Source organism: Megascapheus bottae, chromosome 22 (assembly GCF_031878675.1).
Source record: "Megascapheus bottae isolate mThoBot1 chromosome 22, mThoBot2.hap1, whole genome shotgun sequence".
Classification (NCBI taxonomy): Eukaryota; Metazoa; Chordata; class Mammalia; order Rodentia; family Geomyidae; genus Megascapheus; species Megascapheus bottae.
In genome coordinates this window covers 2,322,185-2,333,907 of record NC_143530.1, presented here as the reverse complement: position 1 = coordinate 2,333,907, position 11,723 = coordinate 2,322,185, and the positions used below count along the sequence as shown (strand labels likewise).

Sequence of the window (11,723 nt, the reverse complement as noted above, 5' to 3'; positions counted from 1 at the left end):
GGGCGGGGCCTGGGGAGGGCGTGGCCTGGGAGGAGGGCGGGGCGGCGGGCGGGGCAGGGCGGGAGGCCTCACAGAAGGCAGTGATGCTGCTGGAAGATCTTTGTGGTGATAGTTTTGTATCTTCCGGTAGCGGTACAAAGGTCACGACGCCACACCTCTGGTGTCGCTCGCTTCCTAGTCCAAAGAGCAGGGCGGAGGCTCCCGCGGGCTCCCCTACATCCCGCGGCACCGCGGCCCGCCGGGCCCCGCGGAGCCAGCCGCGCCCAGGCCGAGCGCAGGTCCCGCCCCCGAGCCGCCCGGAAAACCCGGCGGCGGAGCGGGGCGGGGCGCTCGGCGGCCGAGCCGCGCATGCGCGGAGGGCCTGGCGGGAGGCGGCGCGCGAGCCGGCGCCGCGGGCCGCGCCGTTGTTGTGGTGCAGCCCCCCTCACGTGACTAGCGCTGCGGCCGCCCGCCGCCGCGGTGCCGCCTCAGCGTGACTCAGCACGGCGTGCGCGCTGGGGACCGCGGGGCGGCGGGGGACCGCGGGGCGGCGGGGCCCGCGCCCGGGCTGGGCCTCGGTCCTGCCTCCCTCCCGCTCCCGCGGCGGCGGCCGTGCCCAGGACGCCGGGCTCCCCGGGCGGGCGGCCGCGCCGCCTCAGCGTGACTCAGCGCGGCGGGGACCGGGGCGCGGGCCCGGCTCCATCTTCCCGCGTCCCCGACGGCCCGGGCAGCTCTGTAAGCGTGGCCCCCGCGTTGACCCGAGCCGTCGGGAGCCCCGCCGCCAGGCTCGGTGCCCGAGCCCCCTGCCGGGCCCGCGAGGCCCGGTCCGGCTGGAAGCGCGCCCGCCCGGGGCCCGACCGTGAAGAGCTTCCGACGGCACCTGGTCAACCCGCCCGTGCCCGGGGCGGGCGTTCGACGGGCACGAAGGAGTCCTGGGGGGAGCTGGCCGAGCCGGGCCGGGGGCGGGTCGGCCCCGGGGTGGAGAGCACTTGAGGACGGGCACCGGGTGGCATCTGAACCCCCGGTGCGCGGGGGCCGTGTAAGAAACGCACTCGTTCTGGCTGGTTCCCCAAATTTGAATTTGAAGTTTCGCTTTTGTTTTTGTTGGTTTGTTTTCAGGCAAGGCCTTTCTTCAGGGCCTTGTGAGCTCTGAGATGACGAGCCCGGCCATCGCACTCAAGGTTCATATGGAGTTTTGGAAGCCGCCAGCGTACTTGTTTTTGCATGTAGTTACAAAAGCAACACTGGGTACCAGTGGTTTATACACCTGTAACCCCAGCTCCTCTGGAGGCTATGGTCTGAGGATTGAGGTTCAAAGCCAGCTTGGGCAGACAAGTCTGGAGAACTCTTGAGTTAACCAGCAAAAAAGCTGGAAGGGGAGCCATAGCTCAATCGGTAGAGCTTGCCAGCTTTGTGTAAAAAAGCTAAGGGAAAGCTCAAGGCTCTGAGTTCAAGCTTCATTATGGGCTTACATACATGTCTCCTTCCCCCACACTTTTTTCCCTTAAAAACTATCTTGAAATAGTTGTACAAAGGAGTTTCCATTTAAGAAAGCAGTTTATGAATACTATATATATATATATATATATATTTAAGATATAGAAGCTTGAGTGGTTAAAGAAGGGGTCACAGGATTTCCTGGCAGGAACTAGGAGCAAAAATGGATGCTTAGAAGCAAGATCTCTTAGGAGACAGGAGGATGGGCCCTCTTAGAACACAGGTACATCATGATCTCCCTCCCACAGGCCTCCCTAGTGACAAGGAAGAGCTTGAGGGTGCTAGAACGTTGGGAAGGAAGAATGAAGGTGGAGTTTAGGAGGCATTGCTCTCAGGTATGGTTTTTATGGACATTTTCAATAGCAAGAATAGAGGACACAGTGGAGCAGTGGAGTGACTCTGAGCATTGTCCCTCTTTGAGGCCACCACATGGCTATTCTTGTTTCCATTGTGTGCCTCCTCCCTAGCAGTTTAAAGCAAGTCTCACTGTTACCTCAGAGGGTGGAAGAGACAGGAAGGTGAAAGGTAGCTTCAATAGTAGCCAGAAATATGTAAAGAAATGAACTGGGGAGTAGATAAATCTCTTAATAGAAACCAGTTCTTAAAATTTGTTCCAAAGCTGGTTGTGGTGGCTCATGTCTGTAATCCTAGCTACTCAGGAGGCTGAGTTCTGAGGATCACAGTTCAAAGCCAGCCTGGGCACTAAAGTACATGACTCTTATTTCCAGTTAATCACTAGAATACGGGAAATGGGACTGTGGCTCAAGGGATAGAGCGGTAGTCTTGAGCTGAAGAGCTCAGGGACAGCACCTGGGCCCAGAAATCAAGCCCTATGACCCCCCCCCCCCCCGAAATGTTCCAAATTATCTAGCTATTCTAAAATAACTAAATAATTGTGAGACTTTGCATTTAAATCCAGAGCCCAAAACAAAAAATCCAACTGTGCTTGTTAAGTATAAATTGTTTCACAATAACTATTGGGTAGGCTAAGTGTCAAGCATGAATAAGATCTTTAAGCCAGGTATTTGCTGTTTTGCAAGATTCCTAATCCTTCCCCTTCCCCCTCATTTCTTTCTTTTCTCCTTCACTCTCATTCTCAAACTCACTTATTCCTTCTGCTTCTCTCTCCTTCCATTCCCCCCTCCAGTTCTTTTTTTTTTTTTTTTTTTTTTTTTTTTTTTTTTTTTGCCAGTCCTGGGCTTGAGCTCAGGGCCTGAGCACTGTCCTTGGACTTTCTCAAGGCTAGAGCTCTACCACTTGAGCCTCAGCACCACTTCCTGCTTTTTTCTACATGTGGTACCGAGGAATTGAACCTGGGTCTTCATACATGGGAGGCAAGCACTTGAACCACTAGGCCAAACTCCCGGCCCCATTCCCCCTCCAGTTCTTTCTCTGTCTCTCCCTCCCCTGTACCTAAGGCTCCTTGCATACTAATCAAACATTCTACCACTGGGGCATTTTACATACCTAAATTCACATACATACAAGTAAATGTTGTATTGTAATAGACAACACCAAATATCTGACCTAGGCAGTAGCACCCTAATGGTATAATGAAGAGACATAAAAAAGGCCGAGTCATTATTTCTGAGGCATGTGGGAATATTGAGCAATTTTGCCTGGACAAAAGATATTCTTCAGAGCAAAAAAACCCACTGCTGTTGCATAATTGTACTTCCTTAAGTGATTTCTCTGCAGACCGTAACTCCTGCCACTTATTTTAGTATCTAGATTTGTAAGCACCTTAAAAAGGAAAGCATCCCACAACAATTAGCCGATGTTGTCACTAATAATCAGCATCAAATTGAGAATCTTTGGTCTGCATGTGAGAAGATGTACTTATATTCCATAGGTGCATTTCCTTCAGTGTTTGCAAACATTTCTGAGGTGATCCAGATGATATATGTGGCGAAGAACTGAACATAGACTGGTAGCATTATTTTAGTTGCAGTTATTTCACTCAGCCTTCAGGGAAGTGGTGTGTGTGTGTGTGTGTGGATGGGGGGCAGGGGTGAGCACCAGATGAGCATGTTGCTCTGTTTTTGGTCTGGACAAGGTGGAACTAAGAAACTACTCATTAATTATGCTCCATCTAAAATACATATAATTTACATACTGATACTTTCATACAGTCTATAAACTATATAATTTTATAAAATATACAATTTACACTTATTACTTATAATTCATTTTTCCATATATTCCTTCCCACAACCAGAATAAGGCACAGCTTCCCACAGAGTGACCAGAACATGACCATACTCAACCTTTACCATTGCTCTCCGCCCCCCCCCAACCAGTGAGCTGGCAAAACAGTTGTTGATTTGGGCCACACTGGGCCCACTTCCTCACTCTGGTAGCAAGCTTTGCAAGGAAAATTATCTCGCAAGGTGTGGTAGTGGCACAGGCCTGTAACTCCAGCATAGAGAGACTGAGCCAGGATTATCTTAAATTTGGTCTTACAAGGAAGAGAGTAAAGGGAGGAGGAACTGAGGATGGATCCCAAATAAAAGCGAAACAAAGAGGTGAGGAGGGGAGGGAGAGAGTGCCCCACTTACTTTCAAGGTGTACAATATTGTGCATGAGGTTGAGTAAGGTGACTGTGGAATAACCTCATTTTAGAGGAGGAACTAGAGCTCTTGAGTAGGAGGCCTGCCAACTGGCGATCCTAGTAAAAAGCAGAAACAGGATTTGACCAAGGTCTGTTTCAAAGTCCAAGCTCATTCCACTTTCCTCACGTTGGTAAAAGCACAATCAAACCATACTGATTGGCACGAAAAGTGTGAGCGTCTCATGCCTTATAGTGTGTTTAGAAAAAGGGAAATCAGAGAAGGAATGAACATTTCTTGTGTACCTTCAATGTATCTTGTACAGTAAGAAACTTATCCAACATTGTCAGTTTTAGGTTTTTAGGCATAAACTTGGCCTTGGCTTTAAACATTAATTTGCATTTTTGTAATTTTCTCGCTACTTTTCAGAGCTTAGAAAACAGAATTTTAGGGCAGGGAGCATGGCCTAGTGGTAGAGTGCTTGCCTAGCATGCGTGAAGCCTGGGGTTTGATTCCTTGGTACTGTATACATAGAAAAAGCCAGAAGTGATGCTGTGGCTCAAGTGGTAGAGCTCTAGCCTTGAGAAAGTCCAAGGACAGTGCTCAGGCCCTGAGTTCAAGCTCCCAGGACTGGCCAAAGAAAGAATAAAAGAAAACCTCTTAACCTTAATAACCTTTTGTTTTTATGTCCTTATCTCTCTCTCTTTCTACCCTTTGATCTTTTTGTCTATAATTGTGGCTATCTGAAGCATGTGCTGACAGAGGGAGATAAAGGGAAAGAAGGCTGAATCACAAAGTGCAGGACTGAAAAGTGAAAGAAACTTGGAAGCTAGCGACTGGACACCCTGCAAGTCATAATCTCTTCTTAAAGGGGAACCTTCTGAATATCACCCAAAGAGGTATGTTCCAGGAATAACAAACCACTCTTCTTATAATTCCGTCCACTGGACTTCATGGTGGCCACATGGTAATTCTCTTTTAAGGATACAGTTTCCTGTCTAGAGAAAACAAATGCAAGTTTCTTTGGAGCTCATGAGCAATTTCCACACTCAGAGGAAGAATCACTGTTTACATTCCTTAGAAAGGTCAGGGCACAATACAAGGAAGAAATTCAGTTTTTCTGAGACACTATTTGATTGCAGCAATGCTAAAACCTTGAATGTGAGAATCCCTCTTTGAAAGCAGATTATGACGGAGGCTACATTTGCTATTATTTTGTTTTCATTTTGGAGAACAAACAAGCTGTTCACAGAGCTGGTGGTGCTAGCTCAGTGGGAGAGTAGGGGACTTCATGCTCCAAGACCTTGGGTGAACTCCCCAGCACCAAACAAAACAAAAACAGTTCACGTAGATGATATTGTACTTTCTGTCTAGTTGTGTCCTTCGGCTTTGATCTATGACCAGGCTGCTTTCAAAATCTTTTCCCTGGCATGGGCAGACCTCAGCATATCTGTGTGTATTGGATTGATTTCATCATACCGATGTGTGTTGTGCCCATCTTAGCAACCTGTGTGTATTGTACAGATCTCGGCACATGTGTGTGTACTTGGGTAGATCTCATCACACCTGTGTAGATCGGGCAGATCTCAGCATATCTATCTGTATTGTGTAGATCTTAGCACACCTGTGTATATGGGGCAACTCTCAGCACACCTATATTGTGCAGATGTCAGCACACCTGTTTGCATCGGGCACATCTCAGCATTGGGGACTTCTCTCTGTGTATATTGGACATATCTCAATACTGTATATCATGACTTATGGCACAGGAAAGAAGCTGATTTCCCCACAGTGATCAGTTCAGGATTAAGTAAGAATTTCCAAGATAGAAAGTGCCTTTTTCCCCCCCTCATTTAATTTTTCCTGTGTAAACTGATGGTACAAAGGAGTCTCATTGTGATGTTCCACATAGGCATATAATGTATTTCCATCATATTCACTCTATTTCTCTTTTTCCTTTCTAGTCACTGTTCAGATGGTGTTAGTGGGTTTCATTTTGCTGTTTCCATCTTTCTAAAATATGTTTTGATCAAACTTCATGTTCTTCCTTCTTCTTTCCATTGTCTTTCCTCCCTTTAACTGATGTCCCCCACCCAGACATTTCCCTAAAGAAATTTTTTTCTGTGTGTGAGTCAGTGGGCTTGAACTGGGCCTGGGTGCTGTCCCTGAGCTCTTCAGCTCAAGGCTATCACTGTACCCTTGAGCCAAGCCCCACTTTCCATTTTCTAGAGGTTGTTTGGAGTCTCCGGTCCTTTTGTGCCTGGATTGGCTTTGAACCTTGATCTTCAGATCTCAGCCTCCTGAGTAGCTAGGATTACAGGTGTGAACCACTGCTCTGGCTCCTTCATGCTTAAATGCGAAGTGAGATCATTACTTTGTAGCTCATTTACACTTTAATTGTAGTCCAAGGACAGAGAGATACCTTTGTCCCCAATAGGACATCCTACTTTCTGTTACTCTAGGTCCCTAGAACATTGAATAGTTAACCAATTTCTGAAGTGCAGAAGGATTATGAGAAGTTTAGATTCATTCAGTAAACCAAAATAATGTGATATATTAACATGACTGATTAAAAAATTACTTGGTATGAAAATAGTAGTAATCTGGTTGATAACATCATATCATAATATGCTGTAGGAAGACCATGAGAATACATGTTATGTACAGAATGTAAAAAAAGAGTAAAGAAGTACAAATAGCTCTGTTTTTCCTTAATTTGGTAATTTTGATTATGTAAAATTTTAATAGATAAATAATTTAATACATATTGTATTACATTTATCAATTGGGGGGTGTTTCCTCATAAAATAATAACATAAATTCTGCTTGAAATGGAATCCTAAAAAAAACTGGGTTCCTTTGTATCCATTCTTACATTTTCTATACGGAAAAGGGGGTCATTGTGTTTTAATTATAGTAATATGTTTTGAGGTTTCAAAGTTTAAATTTTCAAGTTATGGCCAGTTTATCCAGCTCAGAGCTGTTTCATATTGCGATGATTATAAGGTAATTTACTTGAAAGGCAAAAAGGAATGCTTACATAGGTCTGCAAATACTTTCTCAACATTGGTAGTCTGTTCATAGCTCAATTCAGGTAACATGTTGATGCATGATTAATGACAAAGTTTCTTTTTAACTGTACATCAAATCCTGTTGAAAAAATAACCAAAAAACCATGATTAGGATGCTCTGTTTTTTCTGAGGCTTAGTTTTAGCATTGCATTCCAGCATTGCAAAGGAGTGACAGAAAATGTGGTGTAATGTTTATGGAAAAAAGTACAAAAACAGGGCTGGGAGTTTAGCCTAGTGATAGAGTTCTTGACTAGCATGTACAAAGACCAGGGGTTGATTCCTCGGTACCACATACATGGAAAAAAAGCCAGAAATGGTACGGTGGCTCAAGTGGTAGAGCTCTAGCCTTGAGAAAGCCCAAGGACAGTGCCCAGGCCCTGAGTTCAAGGCCTAGTATTGGCAAAAAAAAAAAGGACAAAAAGAATAAAAGGACAAAGAGAAGAAGGAAGAGGAAAAGGGAATGCAAAGAGAGAGACAGGAAGACAGACTGCATTCCTTACTTAGTAGCTTATTTATATGTCAAAATATTAGTGTGCTCTTGCTAAGTGTTTGGGCCAAGAAATTTATTTCTTAGCCAAGTTCTGGGGTAAAAATACTAAAAAAAAAGTCATAACTGGAACTGGACAGGATAATAATTCTAGCTCTTCTTCACAGTTACTATGAAGCTTAAACAACACAGTTGTGAAAATTCTCTATAGAAAGCAGTAATCTGCAGAATGCTACTAATAAGAGGCAAGGCCCATTTCCTGTCTTCTGAAACCCCGTTTGGGGCATTTCAAGCAGCTGCCAAATGGAGCCCAGTGCCACTGTACAGAGGGCAAGATACACAGCATCTTTACCATGTGAGCACTGGTGCTGGTCTGGTCTCAGGTGAGCTGGAGCCAAGCAGGCGCCGAGCAGTGTCCCTTTGACTAATGCCTTATTGTACTATAACTGCAATAGGCTTTTTCATATTTGAAATGTAAGCTCTAATTAGGAAAAGACAGCTGGATTCACTGTACAAGACAGGAAAAGATCAAGGACACTGACTCATCTGGTTCACCGTTGATCTATGCAAAGCCTCTTTGAATGTTTACGGATGTGGTCAAATCAGCATTGTCCTGTGCTCTGTTGAAACTGGTATGTTCCTTTCTGTGTTCAACTCTCATCTTCTCAACCAAATGAAGCTGTTGAGGGCTGAAGTATGGCTGTGAACGTCTGCCTCTCTGGTAGGTGTTAAAAACCTCCATGAAAGTCAACCTTTCCAGCTCTGCAGGTATCCCCTACTCACATCTCTTCCCAACCATAAGGCAGCTTTGGTGTTGAGGTAGAATTTTCCTGGGAAAACAGCTGTGGGCTCTGTTATCTCTGACCCAGCCACCTACCCCTGTCCTATTTTTGTTTTCTTTTTCACTCATACTGGGCATTACACTCAACTGGTAGGCATTTTACCACCTGAGCCACTCCTCAGCCTAGTGGCTTTGGTGATTTATTTCTTTATTTTAGTTATGCCCAGGCTGCCTGGACCACAGTCTTACTTATGCCTCCTGCAGAAATATGTGCTTCCACACCCAGTTCTCTTTAGCTACTAAGATGAGTGGCAAGGTTCAGGTTGGCTTTTGAGTGTTATGTGTTTGCCTCCCCAGTGCTGTAATATCATGGACTTACCATTAAATGTTAATATTAATATATAACTTTCTAAGGTTCTTTTCCAGGATGTGGTTCTTTGACCCTAGCCTCCTGCTCTCTCCCCTCTTCCAGAGTTCCTGTTAGGCATTTCTGAGGTACCAGATGGAGCCCTTCCTACCAAGTGTATTGTGGATCCCAGCCGAGCTCACTGCCCCCCAGTGACTGGAGGAGGCTCAGGGCACCCTCTGGTGTCTAGACTTGTACTTCCTGTGTATAGACCTTGTTGTCTAGAAGCAAAGGGGATCTGTTTCCAGTGCTTCCTCTCCTTGGTCATAGAGCAGCTCTGAGCAAAGCTGGAGGCCTCCAGATCCATTGAGGAAGATTCTACCCCGTCGTTGCCGTCCCAGATCTCCACTCCCCTTTTCTCTAGCTTCCACCCAGTCATCAGTCTGAAGAATCACAGTCCACTAATCTCTCAGTGAGTAAACAAAAGTTCGTTTTGTTTTTTTTTCTGTATGCTAATCAGGCACCATGTTACTTAAAAGAAAGCTGGGAGCACACACATGTATTCCCAGACATTCAGGAGATCAAGGTCAAGTGTCACTGAGCCCTAGAGTTGGAGGTCAGCTTGGGGAGGATGGCTAGACCTTGTCTCAAAAACAAAAGAAGAACTTTAAAGTGAGAATAACCTTGCTGACCTCTGTGTACAAATGGGGTCACTCTGCAGAAAATCGAAGAGGCTGAACATAACCTGTCCATCATCAGAGACTTAGGACTTGACCCTGGGCTGCCTTTCTCCAGAACTACTTGTGTGATGGTCATGGAGGGGACAGCACTTGGGACAATAGGGCAGTCAGGAATTGCAGTGTGGTGTCTGAGGACTGACTGTTAATGAAGATGGAGTGCTTGTGACTTCTGCCCCCAGTTCCCATGGTGAGCTGTAACTGGGGACAGGAATTCAGAAGGTGACATGGGCCCTGAGAGTAGAGCTCTCCCAATGGACTGGTGCTCTTCCAAGATGCCAGAGAGCACTCTTCCAGGAGAGCCAGGCTTCTAGTTCAGTGCTTTTAACTGATATCCCCAAACCATACTTTTCTAAATATTAGTTATAGCCAGATGCAGTGACTCATGCCTATAATCCTAGCTCCTCAGGAAGCTGAGATTTGAGAATCACGGTATAAAGCCAGGAAGGGCACTAAAGTCCATGAGACTGTTTTATCTCTCATTAGCCACCAGAAAATCAGAAGTGATGTTGTGGCTCAAGGGGTAGGGCAGTATCCTTAAGTTGAATAGCTCAGGGACAGACAGCATCCAGGCCCAGAGTTCAAGTCCTATAACTGACTGTATATATATTGGTTACAAGTAGCCTCTTTTTTAAAGTAGTTGAGCCATTTTCACTCCAATCAGCAGATGTATTTATTTTGCTCACTCTTCCTCCCTCCCTTTCTATGGCATACACCCCACTCCCCACAGGTGGTATGTTCTTAGTGTTTAATATGCATTTGCTTAATGACCAATATTGTTTAGTGATTCTCCATTATTGTTTAATCTTCTTAAGACAGACTGTGTTTGAGGCCGTAAGGACAAGTCGCAAAAAAGCTGAAAGGCAACAAGGCAAATAAGGTATGTTTTTGACCATACTTTGCCAAATTGTTTCTGTATTTCTTTATCTTTGAAAATCTGCCTTTGGGAGATGTCCTCAGGCTGCTGTTTTAGTTTCACAATATTCTTTGGCTGCATTTGGCTTGCTAGTTATTTTGTTTTGTTTGGGACAGGGTCTTGCTGTGTGGGTCAGGTTGCCTTTAAACATGTGATCTTCTTGCCTTAGCCCTCCAGGTACTAGAATTACAGGCTTTCACTATTGTATCCTGTTTACATCTAGAATTCTTTCAGGCTATTTGTTTTAATGCCTAATCTTTCTGTTTGGCTCTCAGTGGTTTTTTTTCACTATGCCTAATATCAATAAATTTTTAAGAAAAATGCTGGTTGTGCTTATTTAAAATTCTTAATCAGTTTGTTCCAGTATTTCTCTTGATAGGGTATATGTTGTTCAGTGTATCGTTTTCCTTTGTAGTGGTATATACTTCAGATGTTTTAGATTGTGTGCTAATGTTCTGTGAAGTTGCTAGCATGGAGGTTGAGGTTCTATTTTAATCGTGGTTAAGGATGATCCCTAGAGAGTTCTAGATACCACAACTGCAGTCATCAGCTCACCTGTTGATACTCCATTAGGCTCTGTTCTTATGTGGGCACCCCTAAAACTTTTGAAGGCCTACTCCATAGCTGGTTCCCAGGCATCTGTGGCTCTTGTTCAAAATCTTGTCTGAAGCTGGGCGCGGTGGCTCACTCCTGTAATCTTAGCTACTCAGGAGGCTGATATCTGAGGATCATGGCTCAAAGCCAGCATGGGTACTGAAGTCCATGAGACTCTTATCTCCAATTCACCGCAAAAAAAAAAAAAAAAAATCCAGAAGTGGTGCTATGGCTTAAGTGGTAGAGCACTAGCCTTGAGTTGAGGAGCCCAGGGACAGCGCCCACGCCTGAAGTTCAAGCCCTGTGACCCACATTTTTTTTTTTAAAAAGAATCTTGTCTGGATTCTGGGTGGTAGATGTTTGTTGGGTAGTGACTGAATGCTTTGACTTGTGCTGTGAGAAAATGAGTGTTGCAGCAGAATGCAGAACAAAGAGGAGGCGAGCCAAGTACCGGCCCAGGTGAGAAGAGGAGGAGGGAAAGGTACTGGCCTGGGTAAGGACAGGAGGAAGGCCAGGTACTATCCTGGGTGTTTTTTGTTGTTGTTGCTGTTTTTCCTGTCCTGGGGCTTAAACCCAGGGCCTGAGCACTGGGCTTTCTCAAGGCTAGGGCTCTACCACTTGAGCCACAGTACCACTTCTGGCTTTTTCTATGTATTTGATTCTGAGGACTAGAACCCTGGTCTTGGTGCATGCTAGGCAAGCGCTGTACTACTAGGCCAAACTCTTGGACCCCAGCCTGGGTTTTTGCTGTATAATTAATTTGTT

The 11,723-nt window shown here is 45.4% G+C and overlaps 1 long non-coding RNA gene across 5 annotated transcripts in view; it reads left to right on the top strand.

The window, feature by feature from the left end:
- The first annotated feature begins 825 nt into the window (after positions 1-825).
- The window catches only part of LOC150047559 (uncharacterized), a 54,993-nt gene continuing 44,095 nt past the window's right edge, over positions 826-11,723 (top strand). For 3 of the 5 annotated variants that reach the window (XR_016539271.1, XR_016539273.1, XR_016539272.1), the window contains exons 1-5: positions 968-1,811; positions 4,775-4,924; positions 7,752-8,216; positions 8,838-9,183; positions 10,264-10,328. This is a non-coding gene — a long non-coding RNA (uncharacterized LOC150047559). Of the gene's footprint in view, positions 1,812-4,774; positions 4,925-7,751; positions 8,217-8,837; positions 9,184-10,263; positions 10,329-11,723 lie in introns of all 5 variants that reach the window. The other 2 variants (XR_016539274.1, XR_016539275.1) reach the window with 2 other exon arrangements.